At 47.6% G+C, this 14,418-nt stretch overlaps 1 protein-coding gene across 3 annotated transcripts in view; it reads right to left on the bottom strand.

Moving 5' to 3' along the window:
* Positions 1-14,418, bottom strand: part of KDM4A (lysine demethylase 4A) — a 209,963-nt gene that overhangs the window by 143,097 nt on the left and 52,448 nt on the right. The window lies entirely within an intron of this gene.

Consider the following 14,418-nt stretch of genomic DNA (forward strand, 5'->3'; position numbering starts at 1 on the left):
AATGCACTGTACATACACAAGAAGACTCGAAGCTGTAATCACTGTCAAAGGCTCTTCTATGAATTATTGATTCAGGGGGTTTAATACTTATGTAAATTAGATATTTCTGTATTTCATTTTCAATAAATTTAAAACATTATTTTTCAATCCATTTTAAAGACTAGATGGTAGTCATAGAATACTTACCCTGCGCAGTCAACTTGTTGCTGTTGCGAGACAACTCTTCCATTTTTTTCAGGTTTTTTTTTTTCTTTCATCCAATATGGCTACCAGAACACGTAAGCAATGACATTATAAATTTATATTCTCTAATATAATTGTTGCATAGATCATGCTCAAGAAACTTTAAACCGATAATATTAAGCGTTGTCCCTGTCAAATTATGACGTCATATTTGCAACACCAATGATGTCATCGTTAATACCACCCCTCCCCCGCCGCCCCCACCCCAACCACCCCTCCCCCAATATGGAGTTATTTATGATAAGCCATGTACCAATTTTTCCCATGGAGCGGTTTCGGAGATATAGGTGCAACCTTTTTTCGATTTTCCAAGATGGCACCTGTACCACATCAGCACTATCATTAAAATATTCTACTAGAGGAGCCGCTCCTATACTGAAAATTGTGTCTATCGGACCAAGAATTGAAAAGAAAAAAAATTTCATACTGATCAAATCAAGAGTTGTACTTGTCGAATTATGACGTCATAATTAAGGGACCGATGACATCATTAACACACTACATGGCCAAAAGTATGCGGACACCCCTACTGATTAGTGGATTCGGCTGTTTCAGCCACACCCATTCAATATGAAATGAATGAATGATCGTTTTAAGGCCATTTTCCCCACTAGAGCGGGGGTTAGCCTTGCGGGCCCCATAACAATCATGGTTCCCTGTTTAAGGCAATGTTTTTATGGCCGGATGCCCTTCCTGATGCCAACCCTTAGTCGCCTCTTACGATGCACAGGGATACGGTGTACCTATTCTAAATCGGGGTACACACCGGGATCATTCATACCAGCAAGCTGGTACTCAATTTGCCGACCTCGGAAGGATGACAGGCTGAGTCAACCCCCCTGGCGTTAATTCAGCAATCGACCGGGATTCAAACTCAGGATCCTAGGATCCCAAGCCTGCACCCTAACCGCGAAGCCAACACCAGGCTATTGCTGACAGGTATATAGAATCAAGCACACAGCCATGCAATCTCCATAGATAAACATTGGCAGTAGAATGGGCTGTACTGAAGAGCTCAGTGAGTTTCAATGTGGCACCGTCATCAGATGCCACCTTTCCAACAAGTCAGTTCGTCAAATTTCTGCCCTACTCGAGCTGCCCTGGTCAACTGTAAGTGCTGTTATTGCGAAGTGGAAACGTCTAGGAGAAACAACAGCTCAGCCGTGAAGTGGTAGGCCACACAAGCTCACAGAACAGGACCGCCGAGTGCTGAAGCACGTAGTGCGTAAAAATCGTGTCCTCGGATGCAACACTCACGACCGAGTTCCAAACTGCCTCTGGAAGCAACGTCAGCACAATAGTTCGTCGGGTGCTTCATGAAATGGGGTTCCATGGCCGAGCACAGAAGCCTAAGATCATGCGCAATGCCAAGCGTCGGCTGGAGTGGTGTAAAGTTCGCCGCCATTTGACTCTGGAACTGGAAACGCGTTCTCTGGAGTGATGAATCACGTTTCACCATCTGGCAGTCTGACGGACTAATCTGGGTTTGGCGGATGCCAGGAGAACGGTACCTGCCCCTAATGCATAGTGCCAACTGTAAAGTTTGGTGGAGGAGGAATAGTGGTCTGAGGCCGTTTTTCATGGTTCTGGCGAGGCCCCTTAGTTCCAGTAAAGGGAAATCTTAATGCTACAGCATACAATGACATCCTAGACGATTGTGTGCTTCCAACTTTGTGGCAACAGTTTGGGAAAGGCCCTTTCCTGTTTCAGCATGACAATGCCCCCATGCACAAAGTGAGGTCCATACAGAAATGGTTTGTCGAGATCGGTCTGGAAAAACTTGACTGACCTGCACAGAGTCCTGACCTCAACCCCGTCGGACACATTTGCGATGAACTAGAACGCCGACATTAGTGCCTGACCTCACTAATGCTCTTGTGGCTGAATGGAAGCAAATCCCTACAGCAATGTTCCAACATCTCATGGAAAGCCTTCCCAGAAGAGTGGAGGCTGTTGTAACAGCAAAGGGGGGGGACCAACTCCATATTAATGCCCATGATGTTGGAATGAGATGTGTGATGTGTGGGTGTCCACATACTTTTGGTCATGTAGTGTATCTTATTCCCTAATGGGAGTAACTTTACAATAAGACATGTTTCAATTTTTTTCCACGGAGCAGTTCCGGAGATAGAGAGGTGCAACCTAAAGAGACATTGATATGGAGGTGGGAGTTGCGGGGGTAGGGAAGATTTAGGGAGGGGTGGGGGTGGGGAAGAAGTTTCCTTCTGTATTCCACTCCCTCCTCCCTTCCCCCATCCTCTCATGACTGTTTATTTTGGCCTGTTACATCCTGATCCAATTAGTGTTCTAGCTCGTCCACGAGCCTCAACTCTGCATACAAAAAAACTGTTATTGGTTGGCAACCATTGTGCAGGCGCGATGGGCCCAATGGTCTCTTTCTGTATTTTAGTCTCTTGAAAGGGAAGTCCTCCATTATACAATTCTGAACCGTGGTGTCTGTCCCTGTGTTTGTCTGTCTCCCTTTTACGGTGGCCGCTTCCCACACTGCATTTGAAAAGCTCAACATTCACTTTTGAAATGACAGGATATTTTGGATATTTTGCACTCTTTTTAGACAAATCCAACCTCTGCTGCCCTATATTGCACCACCATTTTGTTGTGGTGGGAGGTAGAAGTAGCTCAGAGCTTTAGTTCTGAGTGAAACCAAGAGTGCAAAACAATTGACCTTTTTAAAGTTCATGAAATATTATTCAAATTGATAGGTTAACTTAAACTTTTCCCGTCACTGGGGACAGTTACTTTTGCTAGCTTTTCCTGTCACTTGGAACGGGTACTCTTCCTAGTCTATATTATAAAACATAAGTGTCCGTTCGTCCATCCGTCCATCCGTCCTGAAACTACTCACTCAATTTTGGGTCGAGCCCCACCAAATCTTCTGTGGAACGTTTTAGGGTCCCATCAGTTGTCCTAAGTGAAGAGGGAGGCTTCATAAATTCCTGAATACAATTATAATTTTGAGGTCTGATCGATACAAAGCTGTTCCCCATATGAAAGCAAACACGATGATGAAGATGCGCTGGTTTGATATTTTAATATACAGGAAAACAAACACGACAATGACAAAAACACCGAAGTTTTTATGCTGTACTCTTCAAGGAGATTCACAGGAAAGAGACCGGAAGAGGTGAGAACTCGTGCATTTATAAGCATGTCTAAGTAACTGCGACACCGATTGTCATTGGTGACGTCATTGGTGTTCTGAACGCCCATTGGTTGACTCAGTCACCACTGGCCCGGGCTCCGATTGGCTGGAGCGCAGTTGTCAGCGATGACGCACCATTTGCATCATTACCATGGACAACGGTCGAGGAAACACCTTTAATCTTTCCGTGTTGAAACATAATGCGGGAACGCACAAATTCCTTTTGACGACATAATATAGGGTCCGTGGAATGGATGAAGGTTGTTTCTAACATATGTAGACGTAACGTACTCAGATCTCGGCTCAATATCTTTAACATATCTGCATTGTACTGGTCTGCACAATCGGGGTTGGCATCCAAGTTCCGCGCAATGGCAGAAGAAGAAAAATAAATGGTTGACGGTCCTTGAACATTCTTGCATGCTCGTACTGGTTGAGTCCTCACTCTCAAGTTCTTTCTTCGAATAGCCAGGTGGACATGGTGTTTGATACGATCAGCCAACAAACACATACCAAACAGTATCAGCCAACAAACGTATCAAACACGTACCTGGCTGTGCAACCTCCAGTAATATTCACCTCTTGCCGTCTGCTCACGTCAGGTAACAAAGTTGTGCTGCCCACCTCAAAAATTAGCAAATTTTATATGAGTATAAGTGCTGATGTGAAGCTCGGTACGTGGGCCGTAGAACCCAAAGGTTGGCTGATCGTATCAAACAGCATGTCCCCCTTACATCCTATGTACCTTTGTGTTCACGATAATTGTATTTATACTCCTTTGTGTTCATGAGAGAAAGCTTGAGAGTGGGCCCATTTGGGTGCGGCCTACCCGTTTGACGACGCTTTGTCAGCCTTGTTTTTGCTGATAATGGGTTTTTGGTTTTCATTTTAGCTTGATTTATTTCAGTTCGATACCTTCTTGTCCGGTTCAGACAAGAAGGGGACGATAATATCGCCGACATGGCAAATGCATGCTCTCTGTGTGAGGGTTTCGAGGGTTTAACCCGAAAGCATGTGTTTGTGTGCATGCCTCCTCATGGAGTTTCCATCGAGGACATTATCCTTGCGGTTGGGAATATTGTTACATTTGTGGGGGGTAAATAAAGAAATACCTCAGGAAAGTTAGAATTGTGTAGGTTAGAATGCTCTGTATGCCCCCAAAGAAGCCATTTCGATGTACGTAAGTCGGCAGTCTGTCTGGTTAAGAGCATTTGGATGTCGCCATAAGGGACGTGGCTTTGTGCTAATTAATTCTAGGGCTGAAAGATCAATTCCGCAATGTGTAATTTGCCTCCTGTGGTCTAACCTTCAGTTTTATTACATTCGGCCAGCCAGGAAATTGAGGGCTCAGTAAAACAACGATAGCAATGTAATGGGACTCATGCGCTCACAACGTCGCCAGGGCTGACAGAAACAGCATTTGCCGATCGGCAAGGGAACGACGTCATCCGAACATTCCCGAACAGAGATGATGTTCAGAGATGGTGGCGCATCTTTGTCTCGTATGCGCTTGTGGAAAGAGACTTAACGAGAGATTTGGGGCATTCGGCATCATGAGAAGTACCTCACGTTGGGACGTAGAGGAGCGCGACTCCGCACCATTTTGTGCGCTCCCCGCGCGGTAGTTTGGAGGCGACTAACGTCGACAAGTCCTCGGTTTAACTGCAAAGCTGAGTGCCGGCTGTCGTAGACAAGTTCAGTGGTGTAGTAAATGTCACCGGAGGAGGCGGATCCACATGCTTACCAGTTCAGTCAGATACAAGCGTTACACCGAGGTCCCCCGTCGGTGAAGTGATGCGAGTCGACAAAGTGGAAGACGCAAGGCGGCCATCTTGGATTTTGATGTGGCGAACCAATTTTCAATAGCGTTCTCCATTATACGTATATACACCCACACACCAGATTAGAAGTTAGTAGTTCGTTTATTTTTCAAGATATTTCGCTCACAAGGTTCAGACATATATATGGTGGCGGCCATCTTGGATTTTGATGTGGCGACCCAATTTTCAATAGCGTTCTTCCTTATGCCGAGATACACCCACACACCAGATTAGAAGTTGGTACTTCGCTTATTTTTCAAGATATTCCGCTCACAAGGTTCAGACATACATGGCGGTGGCCATCTTGGATTTTGACATGGGTTGCAACCACACACCAAATTAGAATTCGGTCCTTCGCTTACGCACGCACGCACGCACGTACGCCCACATGGACGCACGGGGAAACCATAGTCCCCCTTTCGCTCCGTGATGCGACGGGGGACAAAAAGGAAAATTTGGGGAAATTATTTGTCCCCATGGGATAAATTTGAAATTAGGCGTGGTGGATGGCACTCTTGGACCCGACCAACCTGCGACTACCTGCACATAGGGTAAGGTGCCTTGATGTTTATTGTCTGAGGTGTTCGGTACTTGCTCACAAATTGGGACATGAGAAATATGGAGTGGGGACGGCCACGGGCGACAGTGATTATATGGTCAGTGAGGGGAGCAGTTTGAATGCCACAAAGAGTCTTGTGGTTGGTGTTTGTTATACATGTAAAAGGTTTTGTGTTTTTTGTTGTCGTGAGAAAAGTTGAGATGTGATTGGAGTTTGAATGTGGGAATTCACATGTAAGCAGGCCATGGCATGTAGGAACACGATTGAAATCTTTTGAACTGCAGTGTTTGATAATTGAATGGCAGCGGGGTAGGGAATGTCAGTTTGGATTTTGTGGGTGGGGAAGGTATGCTTGTCCGCAGGTACGGATCAAGCTCTGGAAGAGCGGTGACTGTGCCCCCCCCCCCCCCCCCCCCCCGAGGTAATTTGTCCCTGGCACCCGGTGGTTTCTGGAATTGGAAACACGTCAGAGGGGGGTCTGCTGGGCGACCAGTGGGTAGGGAGACCCCTGGCGACCTAGAAGAGGCTATGAGAGCCTGGTTGGTGCGGAGACCCTCCCCGGCGGGACGTACAGCGAAGGAGCTGTTTGGTTGTCAGGGGCCGAGAGTTGAAGGGTGGGTGAAGAAGTCGTAAGTCGGGTACTTGCTTTTGGACTGCAGGCACCACAGCCTGAAGCGTCCCAACCATCTGGTTGTAAGGTACCTTCCCGCTGCCTAATTGAGGAGCACACCTGTATGTAATGACATTTAAGCCATGGTCTTGCAAGGGGGTTGGAATGAGTGTTTTGGATTATTGAGGTTTATGTGTGAGTGAATGGGGGAAAATCCACCGAGCCATGTCACTAACCTGTACCAAAAGGACAGGGCCCGCACTGCATCAGTGTGACATGGGATGGCTCCGCAGATAACGTTCATTGTGGCATCCACCGGGGAACGTGGTCTTTAGAGTGGGGTTGTACAAATGTTCTTGAATTTTTTTAAGGCTTGTGGTTAAGATAGAGTTCTTGTGCGTTTGACATTTTTCTACCCGCCCCAGGAGTTAGGAGCGAGGAATCAAATAATTTTGTAAATATTTGAATTGTTGTTTAAGGGGTGTAGAACGGTAAGGAGGACAGGTAAGTAAGCTACGGCTCGCGTCCCACAGCCCCTCCTAATTTATTTCATAGGCTAATTAAGTGCGAGTCGGGTAACGCCTGCATTGAACCTTGCAGGAGTAGTGGGGGGGGGGGGGGGGGGGTGTTACATTTTTTGACTGCAGGCACCACAGCCTGAAGAGGCGCTGTTACATTTTTGGGGGTAAACAAAGAAATACCTGAGGAAAGTTAGAATTGTGTAGATTAGAATGCTCCGTATGCCGTGTAGAATCCATCTCGATGTACGTTAGCAGGCAGTCTGTCCGGGTAAGAGTGTTTGCATGTCGCCATAAGGGGCGTGGCTTTGTGCTAATTAATTCTAGGGCTGAAAGATCAATTCCGCAATGTGTAATTTGCCTCCTGTGGTCTAACCTCCAGTTTTATTACATTCGGCCAGCCAGGAAATTGAGGGCTTAGTAAAACAACAACAGCAACGTAATGTGACTCATGCGCTCACAACGTCGCCAGGTCTGACAGAAACAGCATTTGCCGATCGGCAAGGGAATGATGTCATCAGAACATAGGTTAGACTCCGCCCCCCGACGACTCATAACAAGGAGGCCACGCCCCAGCCTTCGTGATTGGTGGAGGCGCGATGGGACGATTGAGTAGCGTTCGATGATTGGACAGAGTGTGACGTCAGGGTGGAACATTCGAGAGCTGGAGCAAGAAGAAGCCATCTCGCCATCATGGTCTCTCTGTCATGGCGTTTGTTGGAGGCGGTCACATTTCTCTGGTGTGCTGGCTTTCAACGAGGATGGCTGCATGCCTTTTTCTCTCTTCACTTCTCCCTCTCTCTCTCTCTCCCTCCCACCCCTTCTCCCTCTCTCCCAACCATCTGTGTGTCTGTGTCGGCGGTTGCATTTCTCTGGTGTGCTGGCTTTCAATGAGGACGGCTGCATGTCTTTTTCTCTCTTCACTTCTCTCTCTCCCTCCCACCCATCTGTGTGTCTCTATCTCTCTATCTCTCTATCTCTCTATCTCTATATCGCTATATCTCTCTATATCTCTCTCTGTCTCTGTCTGTTTGTCCTGACATTCGTTGAAGGCGGTCACGCTCTTGTCTCCGCACTTACATTCATTGAAGGTGGTCACATTTCTCTTGTGTGCTGGCTTTCAAAAGAACGGCTGTGTTTGCCTTTTTCTCTTTGTTCTGGCTTGGTCACGGATGGTGGCGCATCTTTGACTCATGTGCGCTTGTGGAAAGAGACTGAACAAGAGGTTCGGCGCGGTACCTAGGAACCGCGGGAAGTACCTCACGTTGTGACATCAAGGAACGCAACTCGCACCAATTTGTGCGCTTTCCGCGGAGTGGTTTGGAGGTGACGAACGTCTACAAATCCTCGGTTGAACTGCAAAGCTGAGTGCTGGCCGATTACCAAATCATTTTATTTTCTTTTATTTCTCCCTGAGTCTGTAATTGATTCCGCATGGAGGGTCCCTCACCTTAGCCTATTACTGTTAGTTTTTACTTCAACATTCTTATTGTGCTTGCATTATTTTCATTAAATCATTAGTAGTTGATTTTCAATTTCTTGTCTTGTGTCATTTCTTTGTTTGTGGGTTCAGATTCACCCAGTGTTGGCCGTCCGATCAGGTAAGACTTCAAACCTTCCCGCGCGCGTGAAAAGATAATCCCGCCAAGTTCGAAATACGCCTCAGAGTTAAAGCTAGTTCCGGTCATTCGTCCTCTTGGGGTGTTAACCCCGGGGTCACGACAATATTATTGGTGATGAAAATATATGTGCTGCATCACATATGAATCACAAAGTGGTTGTTTTCGTTTCAGATGATGAACTCGTCCATGACGTTGTAAGTGCTGGAATAACCACAGAAAGTGGTCATTTTATGATGGTGTCGCCGATGCTAACTCCCACGACGAGAGTTGTTACATCAACCACACCGCCCTTTTTATTTCTAACTAGCAGAAGTACCCGGCATTGCCGGACGGGGGAGGGGAGGGGAGGGGAACGGGGGGGAGGGGAGAAGAGTGGGAGGGGGAGGGGGAGAGGGGAGAAGAGGAGGGGATGGGGAGTGAGGGATGGGAGGGGGGAGGGGGGAGAGGGGGGAGGGGGGAGAGGGGGGAGGGGGGAGGGGAGGAGGGGAGGAGGGAGGGGGGAGGGGAGGGGGGAAGGGGGGAAGGGGGAGGGGGAGGGGGAGGGGGGAGAGGGAAGGGGGAGGGGGGAGGGGGAGGGGGAAGGGAAGAGGGGGGGATGGGGAGGGTGAGGGATGGGAGGGTGAGGGATGGGAGGGGGGAGGGGGAGGGGGTGGGAGGGGGGAGGTGGATGGAGATGGGGTGGGGGAGGGGGACGGGGTGGGGGAGGGGGGAGGGGGAGGGGGGAGGGGGGACCCGGCAGAAGTACCCGGCATTGCCGGACGGGGGAGGGGAGGGGAGGGGAACGGGGGGGAGGGGAGAAGAGTGGGAGGGGGAGGGGAGAAGGTAGGGTGGAGGGGGTAGGGTGGAGGGGGAAGGGAGGGGGAGGGGGGAGGGGGAGGGGGGAGGGGGAAGGGAGGGGGAGGGGGGAGGGGGAGGGGGGAGGGGGAAAGGGAGGGGGGAGGGGGAAAAGGGAGGGGGAGGGGGAAATGGAGGGGGAGGGGAGAAGGGGAGGGGGGAGGGGGAGGGGAGAAGGGGAGGGGTAGGGTGGAGGGGGTAGGGGGGAGGGGGAAGGGGGGAGGGGGAAGGGAAGGGGGGACGGAGGGGGGAGGGGGAAGGGGGAGGGAAGGGGATGGCCAGTCAACAATGACGTTGCAGTTCTCATGGTCGGAGAGCAGCACAACAATCGGACATAGTCCTGCATATTCGCAACAGCATGAAGCGGATTTGGAGACTCACCGATCCTGTGACGTCCTCCAGTACCGGCGTTGCCGGGCGGGGGAAGGGAGACCCGTACATTCGCCCTCTCGACTCAAGCTCACTCGGACAAAAGCCTCGCACAAATTACACCGTGAAGGCCCAATGGTCATGTCTATGCCACAAATCACGGGCGCACTGAATTGAAAATATATAGAACGCTCATACTCCGTGAAAAGTGAAGCCGCCGTGTCGCCATCTTGGTCAGCACGACTCGACCAACTCGCTTCACGGATCTCGTTTTGTGCGGCAATAATCTGCTCCAATCGGTTACGGAAGGGTTGTGGAAAGAGGTTTCACAGCTGTTTCAAAGACATTTAATTCATATCGCACAAAATCGATACAAAACACGATCGCATAAAAGGTGAAAAAACGTGTGACGTGTGACGGGATGGAACATCACGTGATCGCTCTGAGCGAAACGGCTCGACCAACTCGCTTCGCGGATCTCGTTTTGTGCGGCAATAAACTGCTCCAATCGGTTACGGAAGGGTTGTGGAAAGACGTTTCACAGCTGTTTCAAAGACATTTAATTCATATCGCACAAAATCGATACAAAACACGATCGCATAAAAGGTGAAAAAACGTGTGACGTGTGACGGGATGGAACATCACGTGATCGCTCTGAGCGAATCAGTCTGGCGGCGGTAATGGAACATCACGTGATCGCTCTGAGCGAATCAGCGAGCTGCTCTGGAACCGGCTGAGATTAGCGGGTACTTCGCTGAAATGCGCTGAGGTAAATATGAATAAAAAATATGGATCGTCAAATATTTTGAGTTCGGCCATGTTCGTCCCACGCTCAATGGCCATGTCTATGTCAAATATCAAGCACGTAAGCCTCTCCGTTTGGGAGTCTATCGGTAACATCACACACACACACACACACACACACACACACACACACACACACACACACACACACACACACACACACACACACACACACACACACACACACACACACACACACACACACACACACACACACACACACACACACACACAGTGTTGTATATATATAGATGACAAGATTATGATCGTTTTATCACATTATGGTAAAATGGTATCCAGGATGTCTACAATTCCTCATCGTTGTCAGAATGAACATGACAAACACGTCATGTGTTTTCGAAGACAGGTTTACATGGTCCTACCAGATCGTGGGGACGAGACGGGCCTCAAAATGTCGTTTAAAATCAACTTCGAGGACACTAATTACCAGCTGTACGCATCGTCCGCCACCTTAGTGTTTCCAGTGCGAAGCGTTCGGACATTTAAAACGGGTTTGTCCCAAAGTCTCATGCGTCAGGTGTGGGAAAAAATGTCACACTCATGCAGTGTGTAAGGAGGAGGTTACCGTTACTCCACTATTAACATTCCCATTGAGAAGGACGTTAATGTTACTGCACCGCTTAATGTTTCCAACGAGGAGGTTAACGTTACTCTCCTAATTAACATTCCCAACGAGGAGGAGGTTAACGTTACGACACCGCTTAATGTTCCCAATGAGGATGAAACCAGTGGCTCAACCACGAATGTTATTATTCTTCCTTGGAAGTCCCTCCCCATCTTGTTCTCTCGTTTCTTAAACGTATAGACAAAGGAATGTTTAAGTTTTGATTTCCCCGATTTGGCTCCCTTTGTTCAGGCTGCAAAACTAGTCCTAAAATAATCTGAGGAACTAAACCTAACAAGATCACAGTTTCATCGACTAAAGAAAGTTATAACAAAGGCAAAGGCTGAGTATTCTCAGTGTCAGACAAAATGTATTAACAAGTAATAAAGATACTCACTCTTGCAACACTTAATACAAATAGTGGCGGGGCAAGTAACATCCGCCAGACCAAGTAAATAGTGTATTCAAACGGAAACAAGTTGATGTAATACTACCGCAGGAAACTCATATCATTGAGAAGGTTGAACATGACTGGTGCAGCATTTTTAAAGGTAAATGCTTCTTCAGTAACATGTCATCTGTATCTGCTGGAGTTGGGTTTTTGTTAAAACCAGGGCTTGTACCCGACTCTTGCCTCTTTCAGGAGGTGATAAAGGGCCGGTTTGATTCCCTGGAATTGGTGATTAATAACCCAAAATTTATTATTTTTAATGTACATGCACCAAGTAAGAGTACTGACCGAAAAACTTTTTATTGTAGTGGTAAACCATATAAAATTGATTGACCTCAATCAGTACATGTGCATGGGAGGTGACTTCAATTGCACATTTGAGCCCAAATTGGACAGAAACTCACCAGAACTACATCCCAAAGCCCATAGTGACCTCTCCCATTTACTTTCCGCCGAGTTTTCTTGATGTATGGCGCTTCATATGCCCAATTGACCAACAGTGCACATGGTGTTGATGCTCCAATGGTCAAGTGGCCTTAGTGAGGCTTGGACGATGGTACATCACCCCACGTTTTAGGAATATAGTAGCCTTCTCGAATATTGTTCCCTCTATCTTCTCTGACCACCACATGGTTACTACGAGTCTATCCTTTCCTCAATTCAAACATAGGAGTGCCGATTGAAATTTAATACCAGTCTTTTGAATCATGCCTTTTTTAAAGAGGCCTGTCGTAATCTATGGATTGCAGTCGCTGAAAAAAGTCCCTTTTTGCTTCCACTAACCTATGGTGGGACAATATGAAAACCCATAGAAGGCTGTTTTCTCAACCATTTAATTCATATGTCACCCATGAAATTCAAGTCACATTGGCTCAGTTAGAAACTGAAATTATAAAACTTGAGAACAAACTGGCAAAACAAGAGAATGAGGCAAACTGTAAGTTACTCCTTGAAAGAAATACCCAACTTAGGGAACTATTGCAGGAGAAGAATGAATGAATGAATGATCGTTTTAAGGCCATTTCCCCCGCTAGGGCGGGGGTTAGCCTTGCGGGCCCCATGACAATCATGGTTCCCTGTTTGAGGCAATGTTTTTATGGCCGGATGCCCTTCCTGATGCCAACCCTTGGTCGCCTCTTACGATGCGCAGGGATACGGTGTACCTATTCTAAACCGGGGTACACACCGTGATCATGAATGGAGAAGGTGGATCAGACTCGGCGACGGTTGCTGGAGTGAGATGTGCATGGAAGAAGTTTCGGGAACTGAGTGGTGTGCTGACGAGGAAGTGAGTGTCGTTGAAGCTGAAGGGAAAGGTGTATGCTGCATGTGTGAGAAGTGTTTTGATTTTTGGAGCGAGACATGGGTAATGAATGTAGTGCAGCAACGAAGGGTGGAAAGGGTGGAAATGCGAATGTTTCTGTGGATGTTGCAGAGTATCGTTGAGAGAGGAACACAAATGATGAATTGCGAAAGATGATGGGAATAAAGCCTGTGATGGATTCTGTGAAGAGAAACAGGTTGAGATGGTTTGGTCGGTCATGTGTTGAGGAAGGATGAAAGTGACTGGTTGAGAAGAGTGATGGAAATGAATGTAGAAGGAAGTAGAGGATGAGGAAGACCGAGAAAGACTTGGCTAAAGGTGGTGGAAGAAGAAATGCAGGCAAGGGGGTTAACAAGGGGAGATGCAGAAAATGGGGCAAAATGGAGAAGATTGTCATGGGGCCAGCAAGGCTAACCCCCACTCTCACAGGGAAAATGGCCTTAAAATGCCTGTTGTTGTTGTTCACATCATTGTACATACCAGTACCAAGTTTTAATTTAAATCCCTTCATCTGTTGACAAGTTTTGTTTTTTTGTTTGTTTGTTATTTTTTTGTATGCGGAATCGAGGCCCATGCAAGAGCTAACACAATGAACATGAAAACATGCACAGACACATAAAACATACAATGAAGGAAGCAGGAGACAAGAGGTGGAGAGAGAGGGAAGCACACAAGCACAACAACAGAGGAGAACAGGGACGTCGGTAGATCTGTGGAAGGGGGAGGCCTGGGGGAGGAGGGGTACACGGTATAAAGCAAGTGAACACTTCCAGGAATTTAAGGAAAAAAGTTAGGGATCGAAAGAGGTAGATTTGGGGTGTTTTAACAGGGGTAGAAAAGATCATGGTTTTGGATGGGAGAAGATAAGAGATGGTGGTGAACAGCTGTTTTAAAGACCTGGAGGGAGGAGAGGGATTGAAGAGAGAGTGGGAGTTTGTTCCAGAGGCGGGAGAAAAGAGGAATGAAAGAGTGAATGTGAGCAGAGAGTCTATATTTTGGCAGTTTCACCAGAAGAGGGTTGCTGGCAGATCTTGTGCGTCCTGCAGGAATACTTGGGGGGCAGAACACAGACAGAGCAGGGGGGGGCAAGGCCGGGGAGGAGTCCGTAGAAGACAGAAAGACCACCAACCTACCTGCGGTGAGAGAGAGAAAGGCCCTCAGAATGAGCTTCATCGCGGGAGATACCAACAATTCTGAATGCTTTGGTTTCAAACGCGTGAAGCCGAGTTAGGTGTATGCAGTATTATGTATATGGTGTAATGCAGTATTCCATTGAGCTGCAGATGAAAGCTTTGTATGTGGTGAGGAGCTCAGAAGTGCCCAGAAAGGACTTTGCAGAACGGAGGAGTCCCAGACGGTGACTGGCTTTGGAGGCCAGCTTGGAAATATGGTTTTCCCAGGAAAGATAATAGCAGATAGTGAGACCCAAAAGCTTGAGTGACAGAACTTCTTCAAGAGGATTGTTCAGAAAATCGA

Source organism: Myxine glutinosa, chromosome 1 (assembly GCF_964187855.1).
Source record: "Myxine glutinosa chromosome 1, kmMyxGlut1.1, whole genome shotgun sequence".
NCBI classification, from domain to species: domain Eukaryota; kingdom Metazoa; phylum Chordata; class Myxini; order Myxiniformes; family Myxinidae; genus Myxine; species Myxine glutinosa.